At 35.0% G+C, this 18,867-nt stretch overlaps 1 protein-coding gene across 3 annotated transcripts in view; it reads left to right on the top strand.

Moving 5' to 3' along the window:
• LOC141518043 (uncharacterized) overlaps nt 1-11,651 on the top strand; it is a 37,228-nt gene extending 25,577 nt beyond the window's left edge. For all 3 annotated transcript variants that reach the window (XR_012477065.1, XM_074229697.1, XM_074229698.1), the window contains one exon: nt 11,433-11,651. The gene's annotated coding sequence lies outside the window, so the exon portion shown is untranslated. The remainder of the gene's footprint in view (nt 1-11,432) is intronic.
• The last annotated feature ends 7,216 nt before the right edge of the window (nt 11,652-18,867 follow it).

Raw genomic sequence — 18,867 nt, 5'->3', positions numbered from 1 at the left:
ATTTGAATATTATATAGGACCTCAATGTTCCACAGAATACTTTGGGCAACATGAACACTATATTTTCACTTTTGTCTCTGTAGAAGCTATGTTGAATTTGCAATTTGTTGGTGTTCAGTCATTTTCAATCATTTATAACTCTTCAAGACATCATTTGGGGTTTTCTTGACAAAGATATTGGAGATAACCACCATTTCCTTCTCCAGCTCATATTAAAGATGAGGAAATTGAGGTATACAAAGTTGAATGACTTGCCCAGAGTCATGCATCCTCCTGACTTCACTGAAACACCTAACTGCCCCAGATTTACAATAAGCAGCCCCTAGTATCTCTCATTTTAATTTTTTTTCAACTATGACTTCCAGGTATTATTTTTTTCTAAACAATGCTTTCTTGGTATTATGAGTGGACCTATCTCATCAAAATCTTACCATATAAACAGAGACTCCTTTCATTCAATAGCTAACGAAAGGAGGTTTCATAACTATAACATAAAAAAGGATACTTAATACAGAAACAGTAGCAATTAGGAAAGAAAGTAGGCCTGGAAACCCTTATGACGCAAGACAGATATATGGTGACTTGTTTGTCCTCAGGACATCTATCCATCACCTTGAGGGTGACCCTTTTTATGCCCTTAATCTACCACTAAGGCACTTAAATCTGACTTGAGGTCATCAGAAATCTAATACATAGGACAGGGGAATCCTGAGAGATAAGGATCTTGACATACTTAGTTTCCTTGTTCTGGTCTTTTCCCTCTCCAATCCATCTCCCACACAACAACCAAATTAAAATTCCTAAAGTATAAAACTGACCAAGTCACTTCCCTGCTCAAAATCTTCAGTGACTCCTGATTGTTTCTAGGATAAAATTTACTATCTGATCCCATCTTTCTTTCCAGACCTCTTTTATATTATTTCTCTGTACAACTTCTTCACACTAGCTAAGACCCAGAATCTTGCTGATTTCAAGCTCAGTGGCTAGGTCATTGGGTCAGAAGTCAAGGAGATCTGAATTCAAGACACTTAGTATCTATGAGACCTAGGGCAAGTCAATTGAATTGCCTCAGTTTCCTCATCTGATAAAGTGGGATAATAATACCAAGTAGGTTGTGAGGATCAGATGTGATTTGAAAAGTACACAGAGCCTGGTTCATATTAGGTGCTAATTATGCTTTTCCCAGAACTGAGCATTCTAACTTCTGCCTCCATATTTGGAATGGATTCCCAAATTTTCTCTGCTTTTTTGGAATCTTTACCCATCTTTAAGATTCAGTCTCCCATCTATTATCCCTCCTCCACTTAGTGCTTTTTCTCTTCAAATTAGCTATATGTATCCTTTGCATTATTAGAATGTTAGTTCCTCACACTCAGGAGAGCATTGTACATATTGAAAGCCACTTTGGGTGATAATCAACTATGATGGACTCAGTTATTCTCAACAGTTCAGTGACGAAGGAGAATTCTAAAAGACTCATGATGGAATATGCCATCCACATGCAGAGGGGGAAAAATTATGGAGTCTTAATGCAGACCAAAGCATAGTATTTTTACTTTTTAAAACTTGTTTTATGTCTTTTCTTCTTTTTCTCAGGATTTTTTCCCCTTTAGTTTTGATTCTTCTTTCACAATATTACTAATATGGAAATACATTAAACATGATTATGCATGTATAACCTATATTAGATTATTGTCAAAGGGAGGAGAGAGGGAAAGGAGGGAGGGAGAAAAATGTGGAACTCAAAAGCTTACAAAATAGATGAATGTTGAAAACTAGCTTTGCATCATGCAGAAATTGAAAAAAAAAGACTTAGCTTCTTCAGTGCAGGGGCAGTTATTTTTTTTTTCTTTTGTCTTTGTATTCCTAGAACCAAATGCTAAACATAGTAGGTCCATTATAAATGATTGTTGAGTTGACTGTCCATGCTCTATTACATCTTAATAATGTTCTATTACATCGTAATAATGTTACTCTTCAGTATAATATACCACTCTACAAATTTATTTCAAATTTCATACCATTTTCATCAGGCTTTTGTTAGATGACCTTGAATTTTATCTGTGCCTCCCACCCCCCTCCCCCACTCGTCATCTGTATCATACACATTTTGGAGATTCTAAGTGCCAAGGTCATTTGCACGTTTTCTTTGGATCATGGTATTTAAATTTGTTTGCAAGACTTCTTTCAGCAGTGCTTAAGATTTGAAATTTTGCTTTTAAGCCTGAATTATTCTATTCATTTAAAATAATTGAGCTTTATTAATCATAACTTGATCCTTAAATGTGTATAAAGTAAAATATATTTTGATGGGGGGAGAAAGGAAGATGTTCAACAACAGAAAAGATCAATATTCTCTATTCTTAGATTTTAATGACCAATTAGATCCTTTTAATTCCCTTGGTTGCAGCATATCTACTTTAAATCTGTAGGCCTGATAACTGAGTACTTTTCCCATTTCCAGTTTCAGATAAGAAAGTTCTGAAGTTAGAGAACCCTTAAATAATCAAATCTCCAAATCACTAGTACTCAACATAGAAAGAAAGTTAGATATGAAAATTAGAGAGATAGACAAGCTAGTTAATAGATTCAGAGGGAACAGAGGGGAAATAAGAGAATCAAGCACAAGAATCATTTATTCTTAAGATGTTAAAATTACAGACTTTTTAATTTACAGGTCTGCCACTTACAAAGTCAATTTGTGATCCTTTAAATGCACCTTGTCTTTGAAAAGAAAAAGAAATCTACCTATCAGGGATAACTGATTTTTGGACTAAACAGTGATAATGTGATGATAATAATGATAGTCAACATTTATATAGCACTTTAAGATTTGTAAAGCACTTTGCATATTATGTCATTTTATCCTTTAAAGCAAAGAACCTAGGCTAGTCTGTTGAAGTTTCTGGACCCTTTCTCAGAATAGTGTTTTCAAATGAGTTAAAAAAAAACCCCACAGGATTACAAAGGAAACCAATTATACTGAAATATAATTATCTAAATATTTTAAAAAATTGCTGGGTCCCTTGTCTAAAGAGAAAGTTAAAAAAAAATCTCTTTTCACCAGAAACTTCTAATAATTCTATTTGAATAGGAGAATGCTTAGTTTACCCTTAGGATTATGAGCCACAATTGTTGGGTTGATTAACTGAAGCTCTGTTTAGTCAAATTTATCTAATTCAATCTTACCTTGCTTTTTATTTAAAAATGAATATTTACTTTTCCACCTAATTACATGTAGAAACAATTTTTAATATTCTTTTTCGGTAAATTTTGGGTTTCAAATTCTATTTCTCCCTCCCTTCTCTGGAGCAATTCAGAATTATGCCCAAAGGATTAGAAAATTGTGTATACCCTTTGATCCAACAATATCACTTGCTAGGTCTTCATTGCAAAGAAAGTATAAAAAGGGAAAAGGACCCACATGTACAAAAATATTCATAGAAGTTCTTTTTATGGTGGCAATGAATTGAAAATCGAGGGGATGCTCATCAGTTGGGAAATGGCTGAACAAATTGTGTTATATAAATGTAAGGAATATTTTTTTTCTATGAGAAATGATTAGCAAGATGTTTTCAGGAAAATCTGGAAAGACTTACATGAACTAATGCTGAGTGAAGTAAGCAGAACCAGGAGGACATTGCAAACAGTAACAGCAGCATCATAAAGAGAAATCTATGATAGATTATCTCTTTGGCCATACAGTGATAAGACAATTCTAAAAGACTTATTATGGAAAATGCCATCCACCTCTAGAGAAAGAACTACAGCATCTGAATGCAGATCAAATATGCAATTTTCACTTTTAAAAATTCTTTTTGTTTTTTCCCTTTTGTAGTGATTCTTCTTCACAGCATGACTGATATGGAAATATGTGTAGTATTCTTGTGCATATATAACTTATATCAGTTTACCTGCTATCTTAGGGCAGGGGAAGGAAGGGTGGGCAGGAGAAAACTTGACAAAAAATGAATGTTAAAAATTATCTTTACACAGAATCAGGAAAACAAACAAACAAACAAATAAATAAATGAAGTTAAAAAATAAAAAATTATTTGTCAGAATGTTTGGATCAGATCACAACTCCATCAGTAGTACGTTAGTGTCCCAGTTTTCCCACCTTCCCTCCAACATTTATAATTTTCCTTTTCTGCCATATTAGTCAATTTTGATAAGGGAGAGGCAGTGTCTCTGAGTTTTTTAATTTGCATTTCTCTAATAAATGGTGATTTAGATAATTTTTTATATGACTAAAAATAGTTTTGATTCCTTTGTCTAAAAATTGTCTGCTCCTATTCTTTGACCATTTTTTCAATTGGGGAATGACTTGTAGTCTTAGAAATTTGACCCAATTTTTATATTTGAGAAATGAAGCCTTTATAAATTACTGTAATTCCCCTCCCACCCACCCCCACCCCCAGTTTTCTACTTTCTCTCTAATTTTGGTTGCATTTTGTTTGTACAAAATCCTTTCTAATTTAATATAATCAAAATTTTCTGTTTTATGTTTCATAATGCTCTTTGTCTCTTGTTTGGTCCTAAATCCTTCCTTTCTCCATAGATCTGACAGGCAAACTATTCCATGCTTCCTTTGCTTATGGTTTCATCCTTTATGTCTAAATCATTTTGATCTTATCTGGGTATATGATGTGAGACCTTCATCTATGCCTATCCTATTTATTAATTTTCCCAGCAATTTTTTCAAATATTGAGATTTTTGTTCCCAAAGTGTAGATCTTTGGGTTTATCAAACACTAAGTTACTATGGTCATTTATTACAGTATACTGTGTACTTAATTCAACCCACTGATTCACCATTCTATTTCTTTGCCAGTACCAGATTATTTTAATGATTACCATTTTTTTATTACATTAACAGATCTCTTTTTATGCTTACACGTTTACATGATTTTTTTAATCCTATGACTAATATATCCTTGAGACAGGAAGAAAAAGTTCTAACTTGAAAGTAGGACTAGGAGCATGAAAGGTAAAAAGCATAAGATAAAACTCTCATTACATTAAGCAGCTATTCCTTGCAGATGCTTTTTTCCCCTTGGTTTCTGAGAAAACCTACTTTCCTTGGATTTTCTTCTGCTTTTCAAAATCTTCTTTCTCAATGTCCTTCACTAGCTTCTTACTTTTTTCATGACCTCTCAGTGTATAGGTGTTCTTCTAATAGCATTTTTAACCTTCATTGTGTTATGGGAAATCTATGGGGCCTCTTCTCAGAATAATGTTTTTAAATGCAGAAAATAAAAGTTACATGATACTAGAGGAAACCAACTATATGGAAAATATAGTTTATCTATCATCTATCTATCATCTATCTATCTATCTATCTATCTATCTATCTATCTATCTATCTATCACCATCCATCTATCTTAGGACAAGACCCCAAGCTTCCAAACCTCTCTACTAGTATTGTTTTTTTGTTCCTTTCTCACTCTACATTCTTTGACAATTTTCTTCAATCCCATGAGTTCAACTATTACTTATATTCAAATGATTCCCATATCTCTATCTCCTGTCTTGAGCTCTTTACTGAGCTCCAGACCCACATTTCCAACATTTTGCAGGCTATCTCTAAGTAGATATCTTACCAGAACCTCAAATCACCTGTATTCAAAATGAAGCATATATTTTTTTTTAGGTTTTTGCAAGGCAAATGGGGTTAAGTGGCTTGCCCAAGGCCACACAGCTAGGTAATTAAGTGTCTGAGACCAGATTTGAACCCAGGTACTCCTGACTCCAGGGCTGGTGCTTTATCCACTGAGCTACCTAGCCGCCCCATATTTTTTCTTTAAAAAGCTATTTATTTAATATTTTATTTTCCCCAAATTACATATAAATTCAATTTTTACATTCAATTTAAAAATTTTTGAATTCCAATTCTATCCCTCTCTCCATTCTCCTCATTGAGAAGGCAAGCAATTTGATATAGGTTATACATATATAGTCTTGCATAACATATTGACAAATTAGTTACACTGTCAAAGGAAACATAGATCAAAAAACCCCCAAGAAAAATGAAGTTTAAAAAGTATGATCTGCTCTGTATTCAGACTCCATTGGTTCTTTCTCGGGTGGGGGAGGGGTGAAACTTTTCCTTTCTTTTGAATTTATTATTCCTGCCAGTTCCTCTTAATTTCTGATGCTAAAAATCTTGCTATTCTATTTTATGCCTCTCCCCTTTAACCTTATATCCAGTCAACACCTAAATCTTGTCAATTCTACCTTTGCAATAGTTTTTTCTTTTATCCTTTCTTCTCTGTTTCTATTACTACTACTCTTGTACCTATTTTTACTACTGTGATGATCTCCTATTAGGCCAAACTAGTTTTCAGATCACTCCTAGAATTATCTTTCTTATGCATAGCTGTATGCATACTTTTGCATAAAACCCTCAAGGACTCCCTTGGGTCTATTGAGTAAAATTCAAAACTCTTTACCTGCCACTCACAAACTTCTCCACAAATTGGTCTCATCTTATCTTTTCAGTCTTATCTCAAATTCATCCCTTAAATGTATATTAATGGACTCCCTGAGCTGCCTCTTTGCCTTTGTTCAAACTCTTCCCCAAACCAGGAATGTTCTTCTTCCCCTTATTTTCCTGTTAAATACTTATTTATCTTTTAAATTTATAATGCAAATTCGACCAACTCACAGTCCAAATACAAAGCTTTTCTTGATCCATTCAGAAGACATTCTTATTACTGAGATTTCTCTCTCCACACTCTCTTGTTTAGGGACCTCAACTCTCAGGGGTTTAATTAACATCTCTATGCAGATGATCCAAAGATCTACATATCCAGTTCCAATTTCTCTCCTAGGACAGGGGAGAGTTTTCCATCAACAAATGCCTAGAGGACATTTCAAAGTGAATGTCCCAAATGCTGCTCCAGCACAACAGTTTTAAAAACTGTATTTAGTATCTTTCCTACTAAACTCATTTCCATAACACAAACTTCTTTATTTCTGCTATAGGTCTGACCATTCTTCCAGGTTATTAGGTTCATAATTCAATAAGCATTTATTAAATGCCAACTATTAAATACTACCCTATGCTCTTAGTATTCCCTGCATTCAAAGATCATCTGTTTAACAAGAGTATTTTCCTTGTGATGTTATATGATTGAGAATAATAGAATAATACCTTGGTCTCTGAAGAATCAAAACTGCATAAGATCATAGGACAGTCTTACTTAAGCACAGGTATAACCAAATCACTCACTTAGTAAACTCCCCTCCCTCTAGGTTCAAAAATAAATTCTTCTCAACCTGGTTTCAACTTACCTTTCTGGTCTGATACATGACTTCCCTCCACCCAAATATACTACTATATTCTGTAGATTAGGCATGATGCTAAGAGCTGGGGAAGACAAAGAAAGATTAAAAATAGTCCTTATGGGGCAGCTTGGTGGTATAATGAATGGATAGAGCCCTGTAGTCAGGTGGACCTCAGTTCAAATCCAGCCTCAGACACTTAATACTTGCTCAGCTGTGAGGCCTTGGGCAAGTTACTTAAGCCCATTGCCTTGCAAAACAACAGCAACAACAAAAAAACAAAAACAGTCCCTACTCTCTAGGAGCTCACAGTCTAAAGGGAGAGACAATATTAAAAAAAAAAGGAAAACATGTGCAAACAAGTTATAAATAGGACAAATCACAGCTAATCTTAGAAGCAGTAGCATAAAGGTACGGTTAGAAAAGGTTTCTTGCAGAGGGTGACATTTTAGTCAAGACTCAATGAAAGTCAGGGAAGTCAGGAAGAGATAAGACATGAATGCTTTTTCTCTCTCTCATAATATTTATAGTATTATTGCCAACTTGCCAAATTTGGCAATTTGCTATGCCCACAATAGCTCTTATTCCCTCTAATTTATTTCTATGTTCACCTTCGTGTGACTGCATATTACCAATATTTAACTTGTTCATTGGAAGTGGCATAAAAACATAATCCATGTCATGGGTTACAGGAAAAGGAGGTGACCTAGTCCTGTATCAAGAGCAGAGACAATAATAGAAAGGCAATCTGAATATTGTACTTGTATTCACCCAATAATTCACCCAATAGTAAAAGGCCCAGATGAAGTCTTTCAATGTATTAGATGGATCTTTTATAGAAAATTTATGGAATGACAGAGTTGAGAATCATACAGAAGGTGAAGGCATAGGTGTATTCCAGTCTACAACACAAAGTGTCACCTTTACAAATACTATCAATTTTAATTCTTATAACAATGCTGGGATTATAACCTCCATGTTTAGATGGAAAAATAGTGAGGCACAGAGAAGATAAATTACTTGCTCAGGGTCACACAGTTAGTAAGTATCTGAGACAGGATTTGAATTCATGTCTTCCTGACCACAGTATGCTATTCACTACAATGGCATATCTTTAGAAGTATCAAAGTGGATTTCATATTTTATTGTATCTTTCAACTTACATTCAATATAATTTTGTATTTTCTTTTATTTATGTCCTTTTTATATTCCAAAAATAAAAACATTTCAATGTTAAAGTAGACATGAAAACATCCTATAAAATAACTAACAATGATCCTATTTTTCTCTTTAAAGGGTTGTATAATATTTTTTACAGGTTTTCAGGGGGATCAATTTAAAAAAAAAATAATGAGCTTATTGTCTCAGTGGGAGAGTAATAATCCTAACACTAGATTTAGGTGCGGTACAGTGTCTGTCATTCCTTCCTTTTAGCTTCTTTCTTATAAAACTTGCAAGTCATTTTTAAGGCTTTTTAAGTTGTCTGCTTATACCTTAGTTGACAGTCATCTGTGATCATGACCTTTCTGGACTATAGATTAAACCATTCAGTGATGGAAACTGGGTGGGGAAGAATTTGGGAGGTATTAGAAACAAACTTTGCCTATTTATAATTTTGCCCAGCCATTCCAACTCACTTCTTTACCACTTCCCAAGCAACAGCCTCAAAAGTCTTCTCTTCCATTGCTGAACTGTTCACAATTTGGATAAAGGGAAGAAGTCTAAGGGACTTTTCTCATCTCTGTGCTTGAAAAATATCCATTACCAGCTTCAAAGGTTACATGAAGTATGCTGCCATGCACTACAACAGAATTCATCATTAGAAAGACCTTACTGTCTAAATTTAGCATCATCTAATCCTAGTATGCTTACTGTAGTTACATGATCTTGTTTGCTTAGTTGGTTACAGTGGAGCCCTAATGTGGCCAGGGTCACGAGTCTGATCTTTTAGTGTCTTGGGTTCCAAAGCAGAACCTGCAATCTTCATCCTTGCCAGCTGTCTTATGAAAGCATGCCATTAATTACAAGAGGGACCAGGTGATGAAGTGTGGATGGATCAGTATAATCCTATACTCCTTTAGGTAAAAACAACTGTATATCCAGGGTCAGTCGCAGGCAGAGTTGTAATGTCAGTCAGTCAATCAATAAACATTTATTAAGTGCCTCCTATGTGCTGGTTACTATATTCTCATTGCTCTGCTACCAATGTCAGTGTCTCATCTTGGGATCCCTTCCTTAAACATCTAAGACTCCCATTCCATCAGGCTAGTTGAAAATGGTCTTGACCATGTAGCACATAACCTAGTCCAGCACAGTGCCAATTATATCCCTCTTCCTCCCCTTTCTAAAACTCCCTAATTGGTAGTCAGTGTATTTGTTTAGTTCGTGGTGGTTCAGACTTGGAATTTATGATTTCATCAGTGGAGGTAAATCTCACTGTGAAACCTATTCATAGTTGTAAATTAGCAACAATAGCACCAGTTTAGGAGACAAAGGAACTTGGTTCAAGTCCCACTTCTGATACTGTTACCTTGGGAAATCACAAGCTCCCATGGTCTCAGTTCCCCCATTTATAGAATGAGGGATTATGTTGGATGACCTCTGTGGTCCCATCCAATTCTATATGATAATCTTTTAGTATGACTGTTTTATCTTTGATGGATATTTTATTTTATTTTTCCAATTATATGAAATGAAAGTTTTTCAACATTTATCCACATGCAAATTTATGTTACATGTTTTTCTGCCACACTGCCCTTCCACCTCCTTCCCCTCAGTGTGGAACAGTCAGGGAAAAGTTGTACATGTACATTTGTGTTTAACATGCTTACCTATAGTCATTTTGTGAGGAATATGAGGAATTAGAACTAAGGGGGAAATATAAGGAATTAGAACTAAAGGGAAAGAAGGAAAGCCATGGGATAGGAAGGAAAAAACGTAAGAGAAGGTTTTTTGTTTTATTTTAATTTAATTTAATTTCCCCCCTCTTTACATACCAAAAAAAAGTTTTAACATTCATTTCTAAAATCTATAAGAAAATAAATGTTTAAAAAGATGAACATAATATCTATTCAGTTAGTGAGTTATGAGGGGCACACAGCAATTAATTTGGTGTCTTGTTCTTCATCAAACAATCAAGCCTTCAACTCAAGTCCTGATTTTAATTCTAGCTTTTTATCCTTTGTTACACCATCTCTTATGTATTTAACTATCAAATAACACAATGACTTAAGTTGGTTTAAAAATACATCTCTTGGGTGGCTAGAGCACGGGCCCTGGAGTCAGGAGTACCTGAGTTCAAATCCAGCCTCAGACACTTAATAATTACATAGCTGTGTGGCCTTGGGTGAGCCACTTAACCCCATTTGCCTTGCAAAAAACCTAAAAAAAAATACATCTCTTTAAGAAGGGAAATCAAGAATGAGCTAATTGGGAAATTTTAGGTAGGTAGGAGAATGATTTCTCAGAGCCTTCTGTGGCAGCTTACTCCACTAGTGACTGTTTCATATATTTTTATAGAAATTACTTTCCCCATCTCTCTCTTCTGACATAAACCAATGCCACTCTACACTGTTTGTTACACTTCTACATTTCTCAGGTAATGAGCTGTATTGCTTTGTGACAGGAAACCCAGAGATAAAAATTAAGAGACTCAAATTCTAGGTTTGGTTCTATGTCATGTAATTCTAGATAAGGAACTTAACCTCTGTGGGCTCAATTACACTTTAATGTAGCTGAGAGAATAATGGATTTAGATCCAGAAAATCTGGGTTCAAATCCCAGTTCTTCTATTTGTTACCTCCTTGTGTGACCTTGAGGAAGTAGCTTCACTTTCCTAGAATGGAAATAAATTAGATGCCAAGTTTCTCCTCTGGTTCTAATGGATCAAATGTGATAATGAATATAAAAGCACTTTCTAAAGTGCTATAAAATGTAATGCATTTTGCCTTGTATTATAATCCCATTCAATAGGTCTGCCTTAGAATATTTATTTCAAAGATAAAATCCACTTTTCCAAGCTGAGTTTCATTGTGCTTTTTTTTATTCCAAGCCTTTCTGCTTCCCTTTTTGAGATGCATGCAGTAAATCCTCATTTAGCATCGCCTGTGATTATAATTAATGTGCTGTTTACTTTCTCTTCCAGATCATTAATGAAGATGTTAAATTAGACCAGAATGAAAACTGATCCCTGTGGCACCCTGCTCGACACCGCCAAACAACAGGACGCATTGCCATTTGCTGTATCATTACCCTTTGTTTCTCTTGTGTGTTTAATTCCTTGCTTTGGTAAAGAGTCAAAAATTGCTTGACATCTCCACCACTTGCGAGAAACTGCTGTAGAGAGAAGAGCCATTAAAAACCTGCCAGATTCTAAACAAATCCTTTTGTATTTTGAATTAAATGCGGATTATGAATAGAGAATTGTTGGGATTCGTTCTATTGCTTATTATCTTAGCTGCCTTTGTTTTCTATTGACTTTTCTGCAGCTGTTCTGTCTTTGCTGGAGCAGATGAAGTTAGATATTTGCTATATTAGAGGATGTTGCTTGCATCAGCTTTACTAGGAACAGCCAAGGAACTCTGATCCTATACATGAAAGCACATATTTGTAGTATTATGGACTGCAAAGTCATTGATCTCCAAGAAGAATTCAGCCTAGTCAGTGTTAATAGAAATATTGTCATTGACAGCAGAGTTGAAATAAAGAATCCTTAGATATAGTGGAAGGAATTACCAAAGAGACTACAGAATAAGGTTTTTTTTTTAACCTGAGGACCTTAACTTATTTTTTAAATGTTTTTATAACTATTTCAATATAACTGACTTCCTTTGTAATACTGTATAGTTTATTTTATATGTAAAAGGGGTCTGGTGTAAGAACAGATCCTATTAGCTTTCTTGGTTGATGCAACCTCTTCTCATGGAGGAGGCTAGGGAGCATCATGATGATGTTTAAGTGACATATCTTAGAGAAACTGTAGAGCTCCCCTAGACAATCTATAAGCAATTCTGGTTGGCTGCCCAAATAGTGAAGAGGAGGATTTTTGATTGGCTGCAGAGGCATTTGATTAAAATCACTCTGCCTCATCATCTCATTTAGCTTTTTTCAGTGAGTCAATCACCTTATCCTGTCTAGTGTGAGACCTTGCAGCAAGGGAAGGACCTTCTCCCCTCTTTGGACATGTGACCCTGTTAAACAGGCCTCAGTTCTTTTCCTTTTTATTTGGTCTAGCTACTTTAGATTAAGGAAAGCAGTTTTTCCAGTCCTGTGAGTTTGAAATGTCCAAAGAAGATATCAATATCCTGGCATTCCAGAATCTGTGTTCCAACTGGGTGTTACAGCCAGGGGCAACCTATCCAAGTGCAGTGAATAGACCACCAATCCTGGAGTCAGGAGGACATGAGTTCAAATCTGATCTCAGGGGGCAACCAAGTGGGGCAGTGGATAGAGCACTGGCCCTGGAGTCAGGAGGACCTGAGTTCAAATAAGGCCTCAGCCACTTGGTAATTACCTAGCTGTGTGACCTTGGGCACCACTGCCTTGCAAAAAAAAAATCTGGTCTTAGACATTTAATACTCACTAGCTGTATGGCCTTGGGCAATTGATTTAATTCAAGGGCCATCTGCAGTGATCCTGACCAGTGGATCCAGATGACTGGAGGAAAAATTGAGGCTGGTGACTTAGCATAGCACCCCTCCTCAATCCAATTCACATCCATGTCATGGCATCATCTCTCTCTGATGTCATGGTCAGGGACAAATAAGGACAAATAACACATCCAGTTCACCATGATCTATCTTAGATGTTGTGAAGAAAGTGCTTTGTAAATCATAAAATGTTTTTGAATATAAACTATTATAAAATGCACAATAAAGTTATTATATTATAGTAATTTATTATTAAATTATTATAAAACAGAAGAGGTAGCTAGATGGTTCAGTGAATAGCAGTATCTAGCCTAGAGTCAGGAAATTTCATATTCCTGAGTTCAGATTTGATCTCACTTACTTCTGAGCAAGTCTCTTAGCTTTACTTCAGTTTCCTCATAGATTAAATGAACTGGAGACAGAAATGGTAAACCACTCAGGAATCTTTGCTAAGGAAATCCCAAATGGGGTTGCAAAGAGCTGGACACAACTGAAATCAACTGAACAAATTATAAAATGGAAGGGTCTGTCCAAAAGAAAGGGAAAATTTGTTAAACATTTGTTGATGGAGTACTGAAAAGAACAATAATGATCTTTGTGGTCAAGTGTGGGGGAAAAATCTGCTTTCAAAACCTCCAATTAGAAAGTAAACTTTTTTCCTCCATGAGAAATGGGAGACTAGGATGAAAAGCATACCAAGAAGAGATCTAGGAGTATTGCTTTCATCATAAATAATGACATTATGGGGGTCTTACTTTTCTTGTTTTTGGTTTTTACAAGGCAATGTATTTATGTGACTTGCCCAAGATCACACAGGTAATTAGTAACTGTCTGGGTCTGAATTTGAACTCAGGTCCTCCTCACTCCAGGGCCATTGCTGTATTCACTGCACCACTGAGATGCCCCCTTGGTGTTGCTTTCAAAAGCCTGACCCCCAAAAGTTGCATACCTGAAAAAGTCCATACCTGAAAATATATATTAAGAGCTTTGATAAATATGAATGCAGTGACTTAATCATCTAATCCCAAGTTTAAACTCTCTAAGAAAAGACCTTTTTACCTACTTATTATGCCTAGTGTCACAACTATGGCACATCCTCAGTCTCTGGGACATGCCTAATCTTATGTTCATCATTTTCCCTCTGTACAAATTGCCAGTAGTCAATAAGGCTTGGAACTCCAGGGGACTTGGAGACTTGGAAAAGTAGTTTCATTGACAGGTTATCTCTTTTCTTGAACTTCAGATTAGTCCTTGGTATTACAAATCTAATGTTCATACCTTGAATTTGGAAGAGTTGTCTGCATGAGCTCTAAATAGCTTTAAGGTCACCTCTATTCAAGCTTTGAGCATTATTATATAATATAATTAATAATAATAAGCTGGCATTTTTATAAATTTATATGGGACTTTACAAATACTTTTCACTTTATCCTCACACAACTCAGGAAGAAAGGACTTATTTTCATTTTAAAAGATGAAAAACTGAGGCAGAAATAAAATGACTTGTCTTGTAAATAGCTGAGGTTAGATTTGAATCTAGATCTTCCTGATTCCAGGTGTAGCACTTTACTAACACCACATAGCTTCCTGCAATTATATCAAGTAAAGTTGATCAAAGTTTGAAACTTTTATCCATTCATATCTAAATGTTAAAAGGATACTGGACTATTACCATTTTCTTGAAAAATATACGAAGTAGTTTAATTCAAAGAAACTAGCATTAAAAAAAGTTCTCATATAGAATTATATAAGAAACATAGAGAAAATATAATAAATAGAAATATAATAGAAATAGAGAAGAATCTGAAATGGTTAAAAGAGTTGGATTTAGGAGGTAATCTAATCCTTAGTCAATTCACAAAAACTAAGCTATAGATGGATGTGATGGAAATACAGAAGAAAAGAAAAAGAGAGAAGTGTCCATTACCATTTTGAAAAAGAAAACCTAACACACACACATATATATGTTCCATATAAGTATACATTTATACATAATTTTTTAAGAAAGATTTTATTTATTTTGAGTTTTACAATTTTCACCCATTCTTGCTTCCCTTCCCCACCCCCCCACCCCCACAGAAGGCATTCTGATAGTCTTTACATTGGTTCTATGTTATACATTGATCTCAGTTGAATGTGAATGCATACATAATTTTTAAAGATTTGCAAAGTACTTTCCTCAGATCACTCCTATGAGGTAGGGGATACAAAGCTTATCTCCCTTATACAGAGGAGGAAACAGATTCAGGTAGCTTAAGTAACTTCCTAAGGGTAAAAACAACTTGCACATGTCAAAGTGAAAAGTGAGATTCAATGCTTCTGGCACTAAGTTTGATCGTTTTTTCTATCACATCACACCTGTTTCTGTGGGAGAGGGGAGGAAGGAGAGAAGTAGAGAGGAAAAAGGAAAACGGGAGAGGAAGAAGAGGAGTAAAGAAGATAGAGAAGAAGCAGAGAAGAGGGAAATGAAGAAGAGGAGAGGAGAGAACTATAATCTGTAGACAATAAAAGATTCTATTTCCCCCTTTTTTGTTTTGGCTCAGAGTTTCTCCTTTTTCATCTACTCTCACAGAAACATTGACATTAAATATCCAATCTTCTCTGCCCCATAGCAACTTGAGTAATATACCACAGCCAAGGTTGGCTGCATCTGCTTCTCTTATATGATCTCTTCCTTTTTACACATTTCCAGTTAAGATTTTTTTTATACTCCACATTACTATTGGGATTTTAAAAGTGATTTATTTTGCTACATAATCCAGACCTTTGATGCTGGGTGCTTTGTTGACATAGTAGTTAGGATAAAAAGAGTTTGGGGGATTGTGGAAATCTGACTTTCTATAAATCACTAATTTTATTGTAGTAAATAGAGGTCACCTGCTGAAACTTCAAAAAGTCTCCATTTAAAAATAGTACAAAGCTATCAGTGTCAGTCAAATGAAAAAATAGGACAAAGGGTGTAGGGAAAAAGCTATTATTTTCTAATTTTATTCAAGGCTGTGCCAAGATTGTGACCAAAGGATGGCTAAGGCCAAGGGGTAAGAGCAATGATGGGGTTAGATTTGACCTAGAGGTGGACTCTCAGGAAGTGCAAAAGGATTTATTCTGTACTGTCCTTGCTCAATAGGGCACATTTTAAAGTGCTTCTTGCACCTCCTTCTTACACCGTACAAGAATCAAGAATGGGGGAGATGAAGGAGATGGAGCCTGAGGAGTACAGCACTGTAGGATGCTTTAAAATACCTACATCCTGGATATAAAGTTCAAGCAGATGTATTTAAGCATAGGACCAAGGTTATTTGTCTCTATTCAGTCCACAATAAGGTTGGTGTGCTTAAAGAAAGATCTTTTCCTATTCAAGCGACTTTTTTATAGATGACTAAGTAGCTATATGACTTTGTTATTGCTGAACATTTATTTCAGTCATGCTTGACTAGTACTAAGCTAGTTTTGAGATTTTCTTGGCAAAGGTATTGGAGGAGGCTTGCCATTGTCTTCTCCAGTTCATTGTACAGATGAGGAAGCTGAAACCAGCAATGACTTGCCCAAGGTCACATAGCTAGTTAGTGAGGTCAGATTCAAACTTTTGTCTTGCCATCTCCAAGATCAGCACTCCATATACTTTGCCACCTAGCTGCCCTGCATAGTTCCATAGTGCTCTTCAGAATGGTTGAATCAGTTCACCACTCTACCAACAATGCATTAATGTCTCATTTTCTCTTCATACCCTCTGATATTAGTCATTTTTTGACTTATTGACCAATGTAATAGGCATTAGGTAGGACCTTAGAATTGTTTTAATTTGCATTTCTCCAATCAATAGTGAGTTAGAACATTTTTTAACATGGCTATAGATAGCATTGATAACCTCAGCTGAAAACTGTTCCTATATTGATGCTAAAATCTTTAACAGCACTTTAAGCAGCAAATAATTGCCTGATTATGTTGCAAAGATATTTTCTCTTTGGCAGCAAGCCAGCACATATTTGAAGGTTTATAGGTTTGTTTCTGCAGCAGTTTGAGCCCCAAGTCATTATAATGATCATTATGTTTGCCTATCGATTACACCAAACTTTGGCCACTCCTGACTAAGCAACATTTTCTTATAGTTTCTCAACCTGTCATCAAATTGTTTCTAAACTGCCATAAAGATTTGACATTTGAGAGCAAATTAGTTCTAAATATGGTCAAATGAATTCATAGGCCCTCATTTGTCTTCTGTTCACTTCACGAAAACATCTTCCTGGTTCTTTGTTACTTGGTCATCATATTTCTTCTGCTGTATCATCACATTATCAAGTTGTCACTAATGTTTGGGCTCTTGTAGGGTATATGTCAGACTGTTTAAAATTCAGTATACCTGGGCATATGCATTATAAGCCATCGTGAAACCATTACATATCATCACAAATGTACTGTAAAAACAAGTTTGAAGGGGCAGTTAGGTGGCACAGTGAATAGAGCATGGACCCTGAAGTCAGGAATACCTGAGTTCAAATCCAGTCTCAGACACTTAACAATTACCTCACTGTGTGGCCTTGGGCAAGCCACTTAACCAGTTTGTCTTGCAAAACAAACCAAAAAACCCCCACCAAGTTTTATGTTGTTCTCAATACTGAATTAAGTCTGTGTTTTAAAGGAACTGGTTGGCAATGCTGGTCAGTAATTCAGTAGAGTTTCTGTGAGAAAGTAGTTGGTATACTAGTCATAGAAAAGAAGAAAGTTACATCTGAAGTATTCCTTCCAAAAGTTAGTTTATAGATAAACTTTGTTTAATATGAAACAATAGGGGTAGGTAAGTGGTGAAGTGAATATTGCACACTGGTTCTGAAGTCAGGAGGACCTGAGTTAGAATCCTAATTCAGTCACTTAATAATTACCTAGCTGTGTGACCTTGGGCAAATCACTTAACACCACAATGAAATAATATAAGTAATGGAACTTTAAATACATTAGTCATTTCCTATATTTCATTAGTTGAAACAAAAAAATTTTATATCATTACTAGCTATTCGTTCTCTTCAGTTAGTTGGTTGACTAAAAATTTAAAGAATGAATTTCTATTTCTTAGCGAAAAAGCTTATAACAGCCTCCTACCATTTTCCATCATATTAAATAGATATAAGTAAACATTTTTAGTGCATTATTGTTTTAAATAAAAATTCAGAAGCAAATCTAATACAGAATAAAATTTAAGAATATGTTTGGTATTAAGCTAGATATTGGAAAACTTTTGTTCAAATAAAAAAAGTCCAACATAGAATTAGCTTATATATTATTATATTAAACCTCTTATTTCACTAAAATGTCACATTCAATAAAAATTATAAAATTCAAGAATTTAATGTAAATTCTTTCAGATAATAATAATAATCACATAAAGTCTGTTTTGTGTTACTTTTAATTCTTGCAGAATGTCCCAAAATAATTACCTAGAGTTTTATAATTTGATGACTATTTAGAGTTCTCATAATTATAAATAGAATAAAATTTTATATTTTGAAATTATATAATATAAATTTATTTTTGGGGGGAGGCAAAGGCTACTGTTATTAGAAACCCTCAATAAGTCTGAAAGAAGGGGCAGTTAGGTGGCACAGTGAATAGAGCACTGGCCTTGGAGTCAGTAGTACCTAGGTTCAAATCCGATCTCAGACACTTAATAATTACCTAGCCATGTGGCCTTGGGCAAGCCACTTAACCCCATTGCCTTGAAAAAAAATCTAAAAAAAATAAGTCTGAAAGAATGTTATGAATAATCTATTAAATTGCCATGGGGGTTGGCAACACATCTTTTTGTTTGTTGTTATTAAAAGGATTTTGAGAAACAAAAAAAAAGGTTGGGAACCATTGGTTTAATAGAAAGGATTAGATTTGAAACAGTGGACATGGATTCAAATCCCAGTTCTGTCGCTTATTGTCTCTTTACTA

This window comes from Macrotis lagotis, chromosome 3 (assembly GCF_037893015.1).
Source record: "Macrotis lagotis isolate mMagLag1 chromosome 3, bilby.v1.9.chrom.fasta, whole genome shotgun sequence".
In the NCBI taxonomy this organism is placed as follows: Eukaryota; Metazoa; Chordata; class Mammalia; order Peramelemorphia; family Peramelidae; genus Macrotis; species Macrotis lagotis.
The sequence above is the reverse complement of the archived record's forward strand: the minus strand, read 5'-3'. Positions and strand labels throughout refer to the sequence as shown.